The sequence below is a fragment of the Hydractinia symbiolongicarpus genome, chromosome 7, assembly GCF_029227915.1.
Source record: "Hydractinia symbiolongicarpus strain clone_291-10 chromosome 7, HSymV2.1, whole genome shotgun sequence".
NCBI lineage: Eukaryota > Metazoa > Cnidaria > Hydrozoa > Anthoathecata > Hydractiniidae > Hydractinia > Hydractinia symbiolongicarpus.
In genome coordinates this window covers 9,927,700-9,941,755 of record NC_079881.1, presented here as the reverse complement: position 1 = coordinate 9,941,755, position 14,056 = coordinate 9,927,700, and the positions used below count along the sequence as shown (strand labels likewise).

The following is a 14,056-nucleotide window of genomic DNA, read 5'->3' as shown; positions in this document are numbered from 1 at the left end:
ATCGGTTCCAAAATTCATTGGATTCCATAGTGTAGCGGTTATCACGTGCGCTTCACACGCGCAAGGTCCCCGGTTCGAGCCCGGGCGGAATCATTGTTGAGTTGCTAGTTTTGTAATAGGCGTCAAACATTTGATTCACTGCGGCTTTTAAAAGCCTTGCCCTGTGTGAGGATCGAACTCACGACCTTTAGATTATGAGACTGACGCGCTGCCTACTGCGCTAACAAGGCACTGTGCCCTAATCCGATGCATTTCAGAAGAACGTTGTTATTACAATGTCTTCTTGCAAATGACTAAAATATTTGAAGTGCCGTTGCTTCCAAACGCCCAATAGTTGCTTCCGAGGCACAAATAACGGCACAGGTTCCACCGAGACTTGAACTCGGATCGCAGGATTCAGAGTCCTGAGTGCTAACCATTACACCATGGAACCTACAGAGGCTCTTCCGAGGTTCGCTTCGCGGAAACATCAATGATTCCGCCCGTGCTCAAACCAGGGACTTTGCACGTGTTAAGCGCACGCGATAACCACTACACTACGGAATCTGGCAACTAACAAGCGACATGTTTTTGCTTTTTTCTCTAGCTATTTTAGACTTGTATTGGTTTCCTTCGTCATAGGTTCCAAAATTCATTGGATTCCGTAGTGTAGCGGTTATCACGTGGGCTTCACACGCGCAAGGTCCCCGGTTCGAGCCCGGGCGGAATCATTGTTGAGTTGCTAGTTTTGTAATAGGCGTCAAAAATTTGATTCACTGCGGCTTTTAAAAGCCTTGCCCTGTGTGAGGATCGAACTCACGACCTTCAGATTATGAGACTGACGCGCTGCCTACTGCGCTAACAAGGCACTGTGCCCTAATCCGATGCATTTCAGAAGAACGTTGTTATTACAATGTCTTCTTGCAAATGACTAAAATATTTGAAGTGCCGTTGCTTCCAAACGCCCAATAGGTGCTTCCGAGGCACAAATAACGGCACAGGTTCCACCGATACTTAAACTCGGTTCCCAAAATTCAGAGTGCTGAGTGCTAACCATTACACCATGGAACCTACAGAGGCTCTTCCGAGGTTCGCTTCGCGGAAACATCAATGATTCCGCCCGGTCTCGAACCGGGGACCTTGCGCGTGTAAAGCGCACGTGATAACCACTACACTACGGAATCTGGCAACTAACAAGCGACATGTTTTTGCTTTTTTCTCTAGCTTTTTTAGCCTTGTATTGCTTTCCTTTGTCATCGGTTCCAAAATTCATTGGATTCCGCAGTGTAGCGGTTATCACGTGCGCTTCACACGCGCAAGGTCCCCGGTTCGAGCCCGGGCGGAATCATTGTTGAGTTGCTAGTGTTGTAATAGGCGTCAAACATTTGATTCACTGCGGCTTTTAAAAGCCTAGCCCTGTGTGAGGATCGAACTCACGACCTTCAGATTATGAGACTGACGCGCTGCCTACTGCGCTAACAAGGCACTGTGCCCTAATCCGATGCATTTCAGAAGAACGTTGTTATTACAATGTCTTCTTGCAAATGACTAAAATATTTGAAGTGCCGTTGCTTCCAAACGCCCAATAGGTGCTTCCGAGGCACAAATAACGGCACAGGTTCCACCGAGACTTGAACTCGGATCGCAGGATTCAGAGTCCTGAGTGCTAACCATTACACCATGGAACCTACAGAGGCTCTTCCGAGGTTCGCTTCGCGGAAACATCAATGATTCCGCCCGGGCTCGAACCGGGGACCTTGCGCGTGTAAAACGCACGTGATAACCACTACACTACGGAATCTGGCTACTAACAAGCGACATGTTTTTGCTTTTTTCTCTAGCTATTTTAGCCTTGTATTGCTTTCCTTCGTCATAGGTTACAAAATTCATTGGATTCCGTAGTGTAGCGGTTATCACGTGCGCTTCACACGCGCACACTCCCCGGTTCGAGCCCGGGCGGAATCATTGTTGAGTTGCTAGTGTTGTAATAGGCGTCAAACATTTGATTCACTGCGGCTTTTAAAAGCCTAGCCCTGTGTGAGGATCGAACTCACGACCTTCAGATTATGAGACTGACGCGCTGCCTACTGCGCTAACAAGGCACTGTGCCCTATTCCGATGCATTTCAGAAGAACGTTGTTATTACAATGTCTTTCTGCAAATGACTAAAATATTTGAAGTGCCGTTGCTTCCAAACGCCCAATAGGTGCTTCCAAGGCACAACTAACGGCACAGGTTCCACCGAGACTTGAACTCGGATCGCAGGATTCAGGGTCCTGAGTGCTAACCATTACACCATGGAACCTACAGAGGCTCTTCCGAGGTTCGCTTCGCGGAAACATCAATGATTCCGCCCGGGCTCGAACCGGGGACCTTGCGCGTGTTAAGCGCACGTGATAACCACTACACTACGGAATCTGGCAACTAACAAGCGACATGTTTTTGCTTTTTTCTCTAGCTATTTTAGCCTTGTATTGCTTTCCTTCGTCATAGGTTCCAAAATTCATTGGATTCCGTAGTGTAGCGGTTATCACGTGCGCTTCACACGCGCAAGGTTCCCGGTTCGAGCCCGGGCGGAATCATTGTTGAGTTGCTAGTTTTGTAATAGGCGTCAAACATTTGATTCACTGCGGCTTTTAAAAGCCTTGCCCTGTGTGAGGATCGAACTCACAACCTTCAGATTATGAGGCTGACGCGCTGCCTACTGCGCTAACAAGGCACTGTGCCCTAACCGATGCATTTCAGAAGAACGTTGTTATTACAATGTTTTCTTGCAAATGACTAAAATATTTCAAGTGCCGTTGCTTCCAAACGCCCAATAGGTGCTTCCGAGGCACAACTAACGGCACAGGTTCCACCGAGACTTGAACTCGGATCGCAGGATTCAGAGTGCTGAGTGCTAACCATTACACCATGGAACCTACAGAGGCTCTTCCGAGGTTCGCTTCGCGGAAACATCAATGATTCCGCCCGGGCTCGACCCGGGGACCTTGCGCGTGTTAAGCGCACGTGATAACCACTACACTACGGAATCTGGCAACTAACAAGCGACATGTTTTTGCTTTTTTCTCTAGCTATTTTAGCCTTGTATTGCTTTCCTTCGTCATAGGTTCCAAAATTCATTGGATTCCGTAGTGTAGCGGTTATCACGTGCGTTTCACACGCGCAAGGTCCCCGGTTCGAGCCCGGGCGGAATCATTGTTGAGTTGCTAGTGTTGTAATAGGCGTCAAACATTTGATTCACTGCGGCTTTTAAAAGCCTTGCCCTGTGTGAGGATCGAACTCACGACCTTCAGATTATGAGACTGACGCGCTGCCTACTGCGCTAACAAGGCACTGTGCCCTAATCCGATGCATTTCAGAAGAACGTTGTTATTACAATGTCTTCTTGCAAATGACTAAAATATTTGAAGTGCCGTTGCTTCCACACGCCCAATAGGTGCTTTCGAGGCACAAATAACGGCACAGGTTCCACCGAGACTTGGATTCGGATTGCAGGATTCAGAGTCCTGAGTGATAACCAGTACACCATGGAACCTACAGAGGCTCTTCCGAGGCTCGCTTCGCGGAAACATCAATGATTCCGCCCGGGCTCGAACCGGGGACCTTGCGCGTGTTAAGCGCATTTGATAACCACTACACTACGGAATCTGGAAACTAACAAGCGACATGTTTTTGCTTTTTTCTCTAGCTATTTTAGCCTTGTATTGCTTTCCTTTGTCATCGGTTCCAAAATTCATTGGATTCCGTAGTGTACAGGTTATCACGTGCGCTTCACACACGCAAGGTCCCCGGTTCGAGCCGGGCGGAATAATTGTTGAGTTGCTAGTTTTGTAATAGGCGTCAAACATTTGATTCACTGCGGCTTTTAAAAGCCTTGCCCTGTGTGAGGATCGAACTCACGACCTTCAGATTATGAGACTGACGCGCTGCCTACTGCGCTAACAAGGCACTGTGCCCTAATCCGATGCATTTCAGAAGAACGTTGTTATTACAATGTTTTCTTGAAAATGACTAAAATATTTGAAGTGCCGTTGCTTCCAAACGCCCAATAGGTGCTTCCAAGGCACAAATAACGGCACAGGTTCCACCGAGACTTGAATTCGGATCGCAGGATTCAGAGTCCTGAGTGCTAACCATTACACCATGGAACCTACAGAGGCTCTTCCGAGGTTCGCTTCGCGGAAACATCAATGATTCCGCCCGGGCTCGAACCGGGGACCTTGCGCGTGTAAAGCGCACGTGATAACCACTACACTACGGAATCTGGCAACTAACAAGCGACATGTTTTTGCTTTTTTCTCCAGCTTATTTAGCTTTGTATTGCTTTCCTTCGTCATAGGTTCCAAAATTCATTGGATTACGTAGTGTAGCGGTTATCACGTGCGTTTCACACGCGCAAGGTCCCCGGTTCGAGCTCGGGCCGAATCATTGTTGAGTTGCTAGTTTTGTAATAGGCGTCAAACATTTGATTCACTGCGGCTTTTAAAAGCCTTGCCCTGTGTGAGGATCGAACTCACGACCTTCAGATTATGAGACTGACGCGCTGCCTACTGCGCTAACAAGGCACTGTGCCTTAATCCGATGCATTTCAGAAGAACGTTGTTATTACAATGTCTTCTTGCAAATGACTAAAATATTTGAAGTGCCGTTGCTTCCAAACGCCCAATACGTGCTTCCGAAGCACAAATAACGGCACAGGTTCCACCGAGACTTGAACTCGGATCCCAAGATTCAGAGTGCTGAGTGCTAACCATTACACCATGGAACCTACAGAGGCTCTTCCGAGGTTCGCTTCGCGGAAACATCAATGATTCCGCCCGGGCTCGAACCGGGGACCTTGCGCGTGTAAAGCGCACGTGATAACCACTACACTACGGAATCTGGCAACTAACAAGCGACATGTTTTTGCTTTTTTCTCTATCTATTTTAGCCTTGTATTGCTTTCTTTCGTCATAGGTTCCAAAATTCATTGGATTACGTAGTGTAGCGGTTATCACGTGCGCTTCACACGCGCAAGGTTCCCGGTTCGAGCTCGGGCGGAATCATTGTTGAGTTGCTAGTTTTGTAATAGGCGTCAAACATTTGATTCACTGCGGCTTTTAAAAGCCTTGCCCTGTGTGAGGATCGAACTCACGACCTTCAGATTATGAGACTGACGCGCTGCCTACTGCGCTAACAAGGCACTGTGCCCTAATCCGATGCATTTCAGAAGAACGTTGGTATTACAATGTCTTCTTGCAAATGACTAAAATATTTCAAGTGCCGTTGCTTCCAAACGCCTAATAGGTGCTTCCGAGGCACAAATAACGGCACAGGTTCCACCGAGACTTAAACTCGGATCGCAGGATTCAGAGTCCTGAGTGCTAACCATTACACCATGGAACCTACAGAGGCTCTTCCGAGGTTCGCTTCGCGAAAACATCAATGATTCCGCCCGGGCTCGAACCGGGGACCTTGTGCGTGTAAAGCGCACGTGATAACCACTACACTACGGAATCTGGCAACTAACAAGCGACATGTTTTTGCTTTTTTCTCTATCTATTTTAGACTTGTATTGCTTTCTTTCGTCATAGGTTCCAAAATTCATTGAATTACGTAGTGTAGCGGTTATCACGTGCGCTTCACACGCGCAAGGTCCCCGGTTCGAGCTCGGGCGGAATCATTGTTGAGTTGCTAGTTTTGTAATAGGCGTCAAACATTTGATTCACTGCGGCTTTTAAAAGCCTTGCCCTGTGGGAGGATCGAACTCACGACCTTCAGATTATGAGACTGACGCGCTGCCTACTGCGCTAACAAGGCACTGTGCCCTACTCCGATGCATTTCAGAAGAACGTTGTTATTACAATGTCTTCTTGCAAATGACTAAAATATTTGAACCGCCGTTGCTTCCAAACGCCCAATAGGTGCTTCCGAGGCACAAATAACGGCACAGGTTCCACCGAGACTTGAACTCGGATCGCAGGACTCAGAGTCCTGAGTGCTAACCATTACACCATGGAACCTACAGAGGCTCTTCCGAGGTTCGCTTCGCGGAAACATCAATGATTCCGCCCGGACTCGAACCGGGGACCTTGCGCGTGTAAAGCGCACGTGATAAACACTACACTACGGAATCTGGCACCTAACAAGCGACATGTTTTTGCTTTTTTCTCTAGCTATTTTAGCCTTGTATTGCTTTCCTTCGTCATAGGTTCCAAAATTCATTGGATTTTGTAGTGTAGCGGTTATCACGTGCGCTTCACACGCGCAAGGTCCCAGGTTCGAGCCCGGGCGGAATCATTGTTGAGTTGCTAGTTTTGTAATAGGCGTCAAACATTTGATTCACTGCGGCTTTTAAAAGCCTTGCCCTGTGTAAGGATCGATCTCACGACCTTCAGATTATGAGACTGACGCGCTGCCTACTGCGCTAACAATGCACTGTGACCTAATCCGATGCATTTCAGAAGAACGTTGTTATTACAATGTTTTCTTGCAAATGACTAAAATATTTGAAGTGCCGTTGCTTCCAAACGCCCAATAGGTGCTTCCGAGGCACAAATAACGGCACAGGTTCCACCGAGACTTGAACTCGGATCGCAGGATTCAGAGTCCTGAGTGCTAACCATTACACCATGGAACCTACAGAGGCTCTTCCGAGGTTCGCTTCGCTGAAAAATCAATGATTCCGCCCGGGCTCGAACCGGGGACCTTGCGCGTGTTAAGCGCACGTGATAACCACTACACTACGGATTCTGGCAACTAACAAGCGACATGTTTTTGCTTTTTTCTCTATCTATTTTAGCCTTGTATTGCTTTCTTTCGTCATAGGTTCCAAAATTCATTGGATTACGTAGTGTAGCGGTTATCACGTGCGCTTCACACGCGCAAGGTTCCCGGTTCGAGCTCGGGCGGAATCATTGTTGAGTTGCTAGTTTTGTAATAGGCGTCAAACATTTGATTCACTGCGGCTTTTAAAAGCCTTGCCCTGTGTGAGGATCGAACTCACGACCTTCAGATTATGAGACTGACGCTCTGCCTACTGCGCTAACAAGGCACTGTGCCCTAATCCGATGCATTTCAGAAGAACGTTGGTATTACAATGTCTTCTTGCAAATGACTAAAATATTTCAAGTGCCGTTGCTTCCAAACGCCTAATAGGTGCTTCCGAGGCACAAATAACGGCACAGGTTCCACCGAGACTTAAACTCGGATCGCAGGATTCAGAGTCCTGAGTGCTAACCATTACACCATGGAACCTACAGAGGCTCTTCCGAGGTTCGCTTCGCGAAAACATCAATGATTCCGTTCGGGCTCGAACCGGGGACCTTGCGCGTGTAAAGCGCACGTGATAACCACTACACTACGGAATCTGGCAACTAACAAGCGACATGTTTTTGCTTTTTTCTCTATCTATCTTAGACTTGTATTGCTTTCTTTCGTCATAGGTTCCAAAATTCATTGGATTACGTAGTGTAGCGGTTATCACGTGCGCTTCACACGCGCAAGGTCCCCGGTTCGAGCTCGGGCGGAATCATTGTTGAGTTGCTAGTTTTGTAATAGGCGTCAAACATTTGATTCACTGCGGCTTTTAAAAGCCTTGCCCTGTGGGAGGATCGAACTCACGACCTTCAGATTATGAGACTGACGCGCTGCCTACTGCGCTAACAAGGCACTGTGCCCTGATCCGATGCATTTCTGAAGAACGTTGTTATTACAATTTCTTCTTGCAAATGACTAAAATATTTGAACCGCCGTTGCTTCCAAACGCCCAATAAGTGCTTCCGAGGCACAAATAACGGCACAGGTTCCACCGAGACTTGAACTCGGATCGCAGGACTCAGAGTCCTGAGTGCTAACCATTACACCATGGAACCTACAGAGGCTCTTCCGAGGTTCGCTTCGCGGAAACATCAATGATTCCGCCCGGACTCGAACCGGGGACCTTGCGCGTGTAAAGCGCACGTGATAAACATACACTACTTAATCTGGCACCTAACAAGCGACATGTTTTTGCTTTTTTCTCTAGCTATTTTAGCCTTGTATTGCTTTCCTTCGTCATAGGTTCCAAAATTCATTGGATTCCGTAGTGTAGCGGTTATCACGTGCGCTTCACACGCGCAAGGTCCCCGGTTCGAGCCCGGGTGGAATCGAACCGGGGACCTTGCGCGTGTAAAGCGCACGTGATAACCACTACACTACGGAATCTGGCAACTAACAAGCGACATGTTTTTGCTTTTTTCTCTATCTATCTTAGACTTGTATTGCTTTCTTTCGTCATAGGTTCCAAAATTCATTGGATTACGTAGTGTAGCGGTTATCACGTGCGCTTCACACGCGCAAGGTCCCCGGTTCGAGCTCGGGCGGAATCATTGTTGAGTTGCTAGTTTTGTAATAGGCGTCAAACATTTGATTCACTGCGGCTTTTAAAAGCCTTGCCCTGTGGGAGGATCGAACTCACGACCTTCAGATTATGAGACTGACGCGCTGCCTACTGCGCTAACAAGGCACTGTGCCCTGATCCGATGCATTTCAGAAGAACGTTGTTATTACAATGTCTTCTTGCAAATGACTAAAATATTTGAACCGCCGTTGCTTCCAAACGCCCAATAGGTGCTTCCGAGGCACAAATAACGGCACAGGTTCCACCGAGACTTGAACTCGGATCGCAGGACTCAGAGTCCTGAGTGCTAACCATTACACCATGGAACCTACAGAGGCTCTTCCGAGGTTCGCTTCGCGAAAACATCAATGATTCCGCCCGGACTCGAACCGGGGACCTTGCGCGTGTAAAGCGCACGTGATAAACACTACACTACGGAATCTGGCCCCTAACAAGCGACATGTTTTTGCTTTTTTCTCTAGCTATGTTAGCCTTGTATTGCTTTCCTTCGTCATAGGTTCCAACATTCATTGGATTCCGTAGTGTAGCGGTTATCACGTGCGCTTCACACGCGGAAGGTCCCAGGTTCGAGCCCGGGCGGAATCATTGTTGAGTTGCTAGTTTTGTAATAGGCGTCAAACATTTGATTCACTGCGGCTTTTAAAAGCCTTGCCCTGTGTAAGGATCGATCTCACGACCTTCAGATTATGAGACTGACGCGCTGCCTACTGCGCTAACAATGCACTGTGACCTAATCCGATGCATTTCAGAAGAACGTTGTTATTACAATGTTTTCTTGCAAATGACTAAAATATTTGAAGTGCCGTTGCTTCCAAACGCCCAATAGGTGCTTCCGAGGCACAAATAACGGCACAGGTTCCACCGAGACTTGAACTCGGATCGCAGGATTCAGAGTCCTGAGTGCTAACCATTACACCATGGAACCTACAGAGGCTCTTCCCAGGTTCGCTTCGCTGAAAAATCAATGATTCCGCCCGGGCTCGAACCGGGGACCTTGCGCGTGTTAAGCGCACGTGATAACCACTACACTACGGAATGTGGCAACTAAAAAGCGACATGTTTTTGCTTTTTTCTCTAGCTATTTTAGCCTTGTATTGCTCTCCTTCGTCATAGGTTCCAAAGTTCATTGGATTCCGTAGTGTAGCGGTTATCACGTGCGCTTCACACGCGCAAGGTCCCCGGTTCGAGCCCGGGTGGAATCATTGTTGAGTTGCTAGTTTTGTAATAGGCGTCAAACATTTGATTCACTGCGGCTTTTAAAAGCGTTGCCCTGTGTGAGGATCGAACTCACGACCTTCAGATTATGAGACTGACGCGCTGCCTACTGCGCTAACAAGGCACTGTGCCCTAATCCGATGCATTTCAGAAGAACGTTGTTATTACAATATCTTCTTGCAAATGACTAAAATATTTGAAGTGCTGTTGTTTCCAAACGCCCAATAGGTGCTTCCGAGGCACAACTAACGGCACAGGTTCCACCGAGACTTGAACTCGGATCGCAGGATACAGAGTCCTGAGTGTTAACCATTACACCATGGAACCTACAGAGGCTCTTCCGTGGTTCGCTCCGCGGAAACTTCAATGATTCCGCGCGGGCTCGAACCGGGGACCTTGCGCGTGTTAAGCGCACGTGATAACCACTACACTACGGAATCTGGCAAATAACAAGCAACATGTTTTTGCTTTTTTCTCTAGCTATTTTAGCCTTGTATTGCTCTCCTTCGTCATAGGTTCCAAAGTTCATTGGATTCCGTAGTGTAGCGGTTATCACGTGCGCTTCACACGCGCAAGGTCCCCGGTTCGAGCCCGGGTGGAATCATTGTTGAGTTGCTAGTTTTGTAATAGGCGTCAAACATTTGATTCACTGCGGCTTTTAAAAGCCTTGCCCTGTGTGAGGATCGAACTCACGACCTTCAGATTATGAGACTGACGCGCTGCCTACTGCGCTAACAAGGCACTGTGCCCTAATCCGATGCATTTCAGAAGAACGTTGTTATTACAATATCTTCTTGCAAATGACTAAAATATTTGAAGTGCCGTTGTTTCCAAACGCCCAATAGGTGCTTCCGAGGCACAACTAACGGCACAGGTTCCACCGAGACTTGAACTCGGATCGCAGGATACAGAGTCCTGAGTGTTAACCATTACACCATGGAACCTACAGAGGCTCTTCCGTGGTTCGCTCCGCGGAAACTTCAATGATTCCGCGCGGGCTCGAACCGGGGACCTTGCGCGTGTTAAGCGCACGTGATAACCACTACACTACGGAATCTGGCAAATAACAAGCAACATGTTTTTGTTTTTTCTCTAGCTATTTTAGCCTTGTATTGCTTTCCTTCGTCATCGGTTCCAAAATTCATTGGAATCCGTAGTGTAGCGGTTATCACGTGCGCTTCACACGCGCAAGGGCCCCGGTTCGAGCCCGGGCTGAATCATTGTTGAGTTGCTAGTTTTGTAATAGGCGTCAAACATTTGATTCACAGCGGCTTTTAAAAGCCTTGCCCTGTGTGAGGATCGAACTCACGACCTTCAGATTATGAGACTGACGCGCTGCCTACTGCGCTAACAAGGCACTGTGCCCTAATCCGATGCATTTCAGAAGAACGTTGTTATTACAATGTCTTCTTGCAAATGACTAAAATATTTGACGTGCCGTTGCTTCCAAACGCCCAATAGGTGTTTCCGAGACACAACTAACGGCACAGGTTCCACCGAGACTTGAACTAGGATCGCAGGATTCAGAGTCCTGAGTGCTAACCATTACACCATGGAACCTACAGAGGCTCTTCCGAGGTTCGCTTCGCGGAAACATCAATGATTCCGCCCGGGCTCGAACCGGGGACCTTGCGCGTGTTAAGCGCACGTGATAACCACTACACTACGGAATCTGGAAACTAACAAGCGACATGATTTTGCTTTTTTCTCTAGCTATTCTAGCCTTGTATTGCTTTCCTTCGTCATCGGTTCCAAAATTCATTGGATTCCGTAGTGTAGCGGTTATCACGTGCGCTTCACACCCGCAAGGTCCCCGGTTCGAGCCCGGGCGGAATCATTGTTGAGTTGCTAGTTTTGTAATAGGCGTCAAACATTCACACGCGCAAGGTCCCCGGTTCGAGCCCGGGCGGAATCATTGTTGAGTTGCTAGTTTTGTAATAGGCGTCAAACATTTGATTCACTGCGGCTTTTAAAAGCCTTGCCCTGTGTGAGGATCGAACTCAAGACCTTCAGATTATGAGACTGACGCGCTGCCTACTGCGCTAACAAGGCACTGTGCCCTAATCCGATGCATTTCAGAAGAACGTTGTTATTACAATGTCTTCTTGCTAATGACTAAAATATTTCAAGTGCCGTTGCTTCCAAACGCCCAATAGGTGCTTCCAAGGCACAACTAACGGCACAGGTTCCACCGAGACTTGAACTCGGATCGCAGGATTCAGAGTCCTGAGTGCTAACCATTACACCATGGAACCTACAGAGGCTCTTCCGAGGTTCGCTTCGCGGAAGCATCAATGATTCCGCCCGGGCTCGAACCAGGGACTTTGCACGTGTTAAGTGCATGTGATAACCACTACACTACGGAATCTGGCAACTAACAAGCGACATGTTTTTGCTTTTTTCTCTAGCTATTTTAGCCTTGTATTGCTTTCCTTCGTCATAGGTTCCAAAATTCATTGGATTCCGTAGTGTAGCGGTTATCACGTGCGCTTCACACGCGCAAGGTCCCCGGTTCGAGCCCGGGCGGAATCATTGTTGAGTTGCTAGTTTTGTAATAGGCGTCAAAAATTTGATTCACTGCGGCTTTTAAAAGCCTTGCCCTGTGTGAGAATTGAACTCACGACCTTCAGATTATGAGACTGACGCGCTGCCTACTGCGCTAACAAGGCACTGTGCCCTAATCCGATGCATTTCAGAAGAACGTTGTTATTACAATGTCTTCTTGCAAATGACTAAAATATTTGAAGTGCCGTTGCTTCCAAACGCCCAATAGGTGCTTCCGAGGCACAAATAACGGCACAGGTTCCACCGATACTTGAACTCGGATCCCAAGATTCAGAGTGCTGAGTGCTAACCATTACACCATGGAACCTACAGAGGCTCTTCCGAGGTTCGCTTCGCGGAAACATCAATGATTCCGCCCGGTCTCGAACCGGGGACCTTGCGCGTGTAAAGCGCACGTGATAACCACTACACTACGGAATCTGGCAACTAACAAGCGACATGTTTTTGCTTTTTTCTCTAGCTTTTTTAGCCTTGTATTGCTTTCCTTTGTCATCGGTTCCAAAATTCATTGGATTCCGTAGTGTAGCGGTTATCACGTGCGCTTCACACGCGCAAGGTCCCCGGTTCGAGCCCGGGCGGAATCATTGTTGAGTTGCTAGTTTTGTAATAGGCGTCAAACATTTGATTCACTGCGGCTTTTAAAAGCCTAGCCCTGTGTGAGGATCGAACTCACGACCTTCAGATTATGAGACTGACGCGCTGCCTACTGCGCTAACAAGGCACTGTGCCCTAATCCGATGCATTTCAGAAGAACGTTGTTATTACAATGTCTTCTTGCAAATGACTAAAATATTTGAAGTGCCGTTGCTTCCAAACGCCCAATAGGTGCTCCGAGGCACAAATAACGGCACAGGTTCCACCGAGACTTGAACTCGGATCGCAGGATTCAGAGTCCTGAGTGCTAACCATTACACCATGGAACCTACAGAGGCTCTTCCGAGGTTCGCTTCGCGGAAACATCAATGATTCCGCCCGGGCTCGAACCGGGGACCTTGCGCGTGTTAAGCGCACGTGATAACCACTACACTACGGAATCTGGCAACTAACAAGCGACATGTTTTTGCTTTTTTCTCTAGCTATTTTAGGCTTGTATTGCTTTCCTTCGTCATAGGCTCCAAAATTCATTGGATTCCGTAGTGTAGCGTTCATCACGTGCGCTTCACACGCGCAAGGTCCCCGGTTCGAGCCCGGGCGGAATCATTGTTGAGTTGCTAGTTTTGTAATAGGCGTCAAACATTTGATTCACTGCGGCTTTTAAAAGCCTTGCCCTGTGTGAGGATCAAACTCACAACCTTCAGATTATGAGACTGACGCGCTGACTACTGCGCTAACAAGGCACTGTGCCCTAATCCGATGCATTTCAGAAGAACGTTGTTATTACAATGTCTTCTTGCAAATGACTAAAATATTTCAAGTGCCGTTGCTTCCAAACGCCCAATAGGTGCTTCCGAGGCACAACTAACGGCACAGGTTCCACCGAGACTTGAACTCGGATCGCAGGATTCAGAGTCCTGAGTGCTAACCATTACACCATGGAACCTACAGAGGCTCTTCCGAGGTTCGCTTTGCGGTAACATCAATGATTCCGCCCGGGCTCGAACCGGGGACCTTGCGCGTGTTAAGCGCACGTGATAACCACTACACTACGGAATCTGGCAACTAACAAGCGACATGTTTTTGCTTTTTTCTCTAGCTATTTTAGCCTTGTATTGCTTTCCTTCGTCATAGGTTCCAAAATTCATTGGATTCCGTAGTGTAGCGGTTATCACGTGCGCTTCACACGCGCAAGGTCCCCGGTTCGAGCCCGGGCGGAATCATTGTTGAGTTGCTAGTTTTGTAATAGGCGTCAAACATTTGATTCACTGCGGCTTTTAAAAGCCTTGCCCTGTGTGAGGATCGAACTCAGAACCTTCA

General features: G+C 47.9%; 49 non-coding genes across 49 annotated transcripts; 10 read left to right on the top strand and 39 right to left on the bottom strand.

The window, feature by feature from the left end:
• Window positions 1–20: 20 nt before the first annotated feature.
• Trnav-cac (transfer RNA valine (anticodon CAC)) lies at window positions 21–93 on the top strand. The gene has a single exon. It is a non-coding gene; the product is annotated as a tRNA-Val (tRNA).
• A 268-nt stretch (window positions 94–361) lies between these two features.
• Window positions 362–433, bottom strand: Trnaq-cug (transfer RNA glutamine (anticodon CUG)). The gene has a single exon. It is a non-coding gene; the product is annotated as a tRNA-Gln (tRNA).
• Window positions 434–637: 204 nt separating this feature from the next.
• Trnav-cac (transfer RNA valine (anticodon CAC)) lies at window positions 638–710 on the top strand. Its single transcript has one exon. It is a non-coding gene; the product is annotated as a tRNA-Val (tRNA).
• A 64-nt stretch (window positions 711–774) lies between these two features.
• On the bottom strand, window positions 775–847 carry Trnam-cau (transfer RNA methionine (anticodon CAU)). The gene has a single exon. It is a non-coding gene; the product is annotated as a tRNA-Met (tRNA).
• Window positions 848–1,090: 243 nt separating this feature from the next.
• Trnav-uac (transfer RNA valine (anticodon UAC)) lies at window positions 1,091–1,163 on the bottom strand. Its single transcript has one exon. It is a non-coding gene; the product is annotated as a tRNA-Val (tRNA).
• Window positions 1,164–1,595: 432 nt separating this feature from the next.
• On the bottom strand, window positions 1,596–1,667 carry Trnaq-cug (transfer RNA glutamine (anticodon CUG)). Its single transcript has one exon. It is a non-coding gene; the product is annotated as a tRNA-Gln (tRNA).
• A 40-nt stretch (window positions 1,668–1,707) lies between these two features.
• Trnav-uac (transfer RNA valine (anticodon UAC)) lies at window positions 1,708–1,780 on the bottom strand. Its single transcript has one exon. It is a non-coding gene; the product is annotated as a tRNA-Val (tRNA).
• A 432-nt stretch (window positions 1,781–2,212) lies between these two features.
• Trnaq-cug (transfer RNA glutamine (anticodon CUG)) lies at window positions 2,213–2,284 on the bottom strand. The gene has a single exon. It is a non-coding gene; the product is annotated as a tRNA-Gln (tRNA).
• Window positions 2,285–2,324: 40 nt separating this feature from the next.
• Window positions 2,325–2,397, bottom strand: Trnav-aac (transfer RNA valine (anticodon AAC)). Its single transcript has one exon. It is a non-coding gene; the product is annotated as a tRNA-Val (tRNA).
• Window positions 2,398–2,488: 91 nt separating this feature from the next.
• On the top strand, window positions 2,489–2,561 carry Trnav-cac (transfer RNA valine (anticodon CAC)). Its single transcript has one exon. It is a non-coding gene; the product is annotated as a tRNA-Val (tRNA).
• Window positions 2,562–2,940: 379 nt separating this feature from the next.
• Window positions 2,941–3,013, bottom strand: Trnav-aac (transfer RNA valine (anticodon AAC)). The gene has a single exon. It is a non-coding gene; the product is annotated as a tRNA-Val (tRNA).
• Window positions 3,014–3,104: 91 nt separating this feature from the next.
• Window positions 3,105–3,177, top strand: Trnav-cac (transfer RNA valine (anticodon CAC)). Its single transcript has one exon. It is a non-coding gene; the product is annotated as a tRNA-Val (tRNA).
• A 64-nt stretch (window positions 3,178–3,241) lies between these two features.
• Trnam-cau (transfer RNA methionine (anticodon CAU)) lies at window positions 3,242–3,314 on the bottom strand. Its single transcript has one exon. It is a non-coding gene; the product is annotated as a tRNA-Met (tRNA).
• Window positions 3,315–3,557: 243 nt separating this feature from the next.
• On the bottom strand, window positions 3,558–3,630 carry Trnav-aac (transfer RNA valine (anticodon AAC)). The gene has a single exon. It is a non-coding gene; the product is annotated as a tRNA-Val (tRNA).
• Window positions 3,631–3,857: 227 nt separating this feature from the next.
• On the bottom strand, window positions 3,858–3,930 carry Trnam-cau (transfer RNA methionine (anticodon CAU)). Its single transcript has one exon. It is a non-coding gene; the product is annotated as a tRNA-Met (tRNA).
• Window positions 3,931–4,173: 243 nt separating this feature from the next.
• Window positions 4,174–4,246, bottom strand: Trnav-uac (transfer RNA valine (anticodon UAC)). Its single transcript has one exon. It is a non-coding gene; the product is annotated as a tRNA-Val (tRNA).
• Window positions 4,247–4,474: 228 nt separating this feature from the next.
• On the bottom strand, window positions 4,475–4,547 carry Trnam-cau (transfer RNA methionine (anticodon CAU)). The gene has a single exon. It is a non-coding gene; the product is annotated as a tRNA-Met (tRNA).
• A 243-nt stretch (window positions 4,548–4,790) lies between these two features.
• Trnav-uac (transfer RNA valine (anticodon UAC)) lies at window positions 4,791–4,863 on the bottom strand. The gene has a single exon. It is a non-coding gene; the product is annotated as a tRNA-Val (tRNA).
• Window positions 4,864–5,091: 228 nt separating this feature from the next.
• Window positions 5,092–5,164, bottom strand: Trnam-cau (transfer RNA methionine (anticodon CAU)). The gene has a single exon. It is a non-coding gene; the product is annotated as a tRNA-Met (tRNA).
• Window positions 5,165–5,295: 131 nt separating this feature from the next.
• Window positions 5,296–5,367, bottom strand: Trnaq-cug (transfer RNA glutamine (anticodon CUG)). Its single transcript has one exon. It is a non-coding gene; the product is annotated as a tRNA-Gln (tRNA).
• A 40-nt stretch (window positions 5,368–5,407) lies between these two features.
• Trnav-uac (transfer RNA valine (anticodon UAC)) lies at window positions 5,408–5,480 on the bottom strand. Its single transcript has one exon. It is a non-coding gene; the product is annotated as a tRNA-Val (tRNA).
• Window positions 5,481–6,024: 544 nt separating this feature from the next.
• Window positions 6,025–6,097, bottom strand: Trnav-uac (transfer RNA valine (anticodon UAC)). The gene has a single exon. It is a non-coding gene; the product is annotated as a tRNA-Val (tRNA).
• Window positions 6,098–6,529: 432 nt separating this feature from the next.
• Trnaq-cug (transfer RNA glutamine (anticodon CUG)) lies at window positions 6,530–6,601 on the bottom strand. Its single transcript has one exon. It is a non-coding gene; the product is annotated as a tRNA-Gln (tRNA).
• Window positions 6,602–6,641: 40 nt separating this feature from the next.
• Window positions 6,642–6,714, bottom strand: Trnav-aac (transfer RNA valine (anticodon AAC)). Its single transcript has one exon. It is a non-coding gene; the product is annotated as a tRNA-Val (tRNA).
• Window positions 6,715–7,146: 432 nt separating this feature from the next.
• Trnaq-cug (transfer RNA glutamine (anticodon CUG)) lies at window positions 7,147–7,218 on the bottom strand. Its single transcript has one exon. It is a non-coding gene; the product is annotated as a tRNA-Gln (tRNA).
• A 40-nt stretch (window positions 7,219–7,258) lies between these two features.
• On the bottom strand, window positions 7,259–7,331 carry Trnav-uac (transfer RNA valine (anticodon UAC)). The gene has a single exon. It is a non-coding gene; the product is annotated as a tRNA-Val (tRNA).
• Window positions 7,332–8,038: 707 nt separating this feature from the next.
• Trnav-cac (transfer RNA valine (anticodon CAC)) lies at window positions 8,039–8,111 on the top strand. The gene has a single exon. It is a non-coding gene; the product is annotated as a tRNA-Val (tRNA).
• Window positions 8,112–8,710: 599 nt separating this feature from the next.
• Window positions 8,711–8,783, bottom strand: Trnav-uac (transfer RNA valine (anticodon UAC)). Its single transcript has one exon. It is a non-coding gene; the product is annotated as a tRNA-Val (tRNA).
• A 432-nt stretch (window positions 8,784–9,215) lies between these two features.
• Window positions 9,216–9,287, bottom strand: Trnaq-cug (transfer RNA glutamine (anticodon CUG)). The gene has a single exon. It is a non-coding gene; the product is annotated as a tRNA-Gln (tRNA).
• A 40-nt stretch (window positions 9,288–9,327) lies between these two features.
• Window positions 9,328–9,400, bottom strand: Trnav-aac (transfer RNA valine (anticodon AAC)). The gene has a single exon. It is a non-coding gene; the product is annotated as a tRNA-Val (tRNA).
• Window positions 9,401–9,491: 91 nt separating this feature from the next.
• Window positions 9,492–9,564, top strand: Trnav-cac (transfer RNA valine (anticodon CAC)). The gene has a single exon. It is a non-coding gene; the product is annotated as a tRNA-Val (tRNA).
• A 64-nt stretch (window positions 9,565–9,628) lies between these two features.
• Trnam-cau (transfer RNA methionine (anticodon CAU)) lies at window positions 9,629–9,701 on the bottom strand. The gene has a single exon. It is a non-coding gene; the product is annotated as a tRNA-Met (tRNA).
• A 243-nt stretch (window positions 9,702–9,944) lies between these two features.
• Trnav-aac (transfer RNA valine (anticodon AAC)) lies at window positions 9,945–10,017 on the bottom strand. The gene has a single exon. It is a non-coding gene; the product is annotated as a tRNA-Val (tRNA).
• A 91-nt stretch (window positions 10,018–10,108) lies between these two features.
• Window positions 10,109–10,181, top strand: Trnav-cac (transfer RNA valine (anticodon CAC)). The gene has a single exon. It is a non-coding gene; the product is annotated as a tRNA-Val (tRNA).
• Window positions 10,182–10,245: 64 nt separating this feature from the next.
• On the bottom strand, window positions 10,246–10,318 carry Trnam-cau (transfer RNA methionine (anticodon CAU)). The gene has a single exon. It is a non-coding gene; the product is annotated as a tRNA-Met (tRNA).
• Window positions 10,319–10,561: 243 nt separating this feature from the next.
• Window positions 10,562–10,634, bottom strand: Trnav-aac (transfer RNA valine (anticodon AAC)). The gene has a single exon. It is a non-coding gene; the product is annotated as a tRNA-Val (tRNA).
• Window positions 10,635–10,861: 227 nt separating this feature from the next.
• On the bottom strand, window positions 10,862–10,934 carry Trnam-cau (transfer RNA methionine (anticodon CAU)). The gene has a single exon. It is a non-coding gene; the product is annotated as a tRNA-Met (tRNA).
• Window positions 10,935–11,177: 243 nt separating this feature from the next.
• On the bottom strand, window positions 11,178–11,250 carry Trnav-aac (transfer RNA valine (anticodon AAC)). The gene has a single exon. It is a non-coding gene; the product is annotated as a tRNA-Val (tRNA).
• A 510-nt stretch (window positions 11,251–11,760) lies between these two features.
• Trnaq-cug (transfer RNA glutamine (anticodon CUG)) lies at window positions 11,761–11,832 on the bottom strand. The gene has a single exon. It is a non-coding gene; the product is annotated as a tRNA-Gln (tRNA).
• A 40-nt stretch (window positions 11,833–11,872) lies between these two features.
• On the bottom strand, window positions 11,873–11,945 carry Trnav-aac (transfer RNA valine (anticodon AAC)). Its single transcript has one exon. It is a non-coding gene; the product is annotated as a tRNA-Val (tRNA).
• A 91-nt stretch (window positions 11,946–12,036) lies between these two features.
• Window positions 12,037–12,109, top strand: Trnav-cac (transfer RNA valine (anticodon CAC)). Its single transcript has one exon. It is a non-coding gene; the product is annotated as a tRNA-Val (tRNA).
• Window positions 12,110–12,173: 64 nt separating this feature from the next.
• Trnam-cau (transfer RNA methionine (anticodon CAU)) lies at window positions 12,174–12,246 on the bottom strand. The gene has a single exon. It is a non-coding gene; the product is annotated as a tRNA-Met (tRNA).
• A 243-nt stretch (window positions 12,247–12,489) lies between these two features.
• Trnav-uac (transfer RNA valine (anticodon UAC)) lies at window positions 12,490–12,562 on the bottom strand. Its single transcript has one exon. It is a non-coding gene; the product is annotated as a tRNA-Val (tRNA).
• Window positions 12,563–12,653: 91 nt separating this feature from the next.
• On the top strand, window positions 12,654–12,726 carry Trnav-cac (transfer RNA valine (anticodon CAC)). The gene has a single exon. It is a non-coding gene; the product is annotated as a tRNA-Val (tRNA).
• Window positions 12,727–12,993: 267 nt separating this feature from the next.
• Window positions 12,994–13,065, bottom strand: Trnaq-cug (transfer RNA glutamine (anticodon CUG)). Its single transcript has one exon. It is a non-coding gene; the product is annotated as a tRNA-Gln (tRNA).
• Window positions 13,066–13,105: 40 nt separating this feature from the next.
• Window positions 13,106–13,178, bottom strand: Trnav-aac (transfer RNA valine (anticodon AAC)). The gene has a single exon. It is a non-coding gene; the product is annotated as a tRNA-Val (tRNA).
• Window positions 13,179–13,610: 432 nt separating this feature from the next.
• Trnaq-cug (transfer RNA glutamine (anticodon CUG)) lies at window positions 13,611–13,682 on the bottom strand. The gene has a single exon. It is a non-coding gene; the product is annotated as a tRNA-Gln (tRNA).
• A 40-nt stretch (window positions 13,683–13,722) lies between these two features.
• On the bottom strand, window positions 13,723–13,795 carry Trnav-aac (transfer RNA valine (anticodon AAC)). The gene has a single exon. It is a non-coding gene; the product is annotated as a tRNA-Val (tRNA).
• A 91-nt stretch (window positions 13,796–13,886) lies between these two features.
• Trnav-cac (transfer RNA valine (anticodon CAC)) lies at window positions 13,887–13,959 on the top strand. Its single transcript has one exon. It is a non-coding gene; the product is annotated as a tRNA-Val (tRNA).
• Window positions 13,960–14,056: the final 97 nt, after the last annotated feature.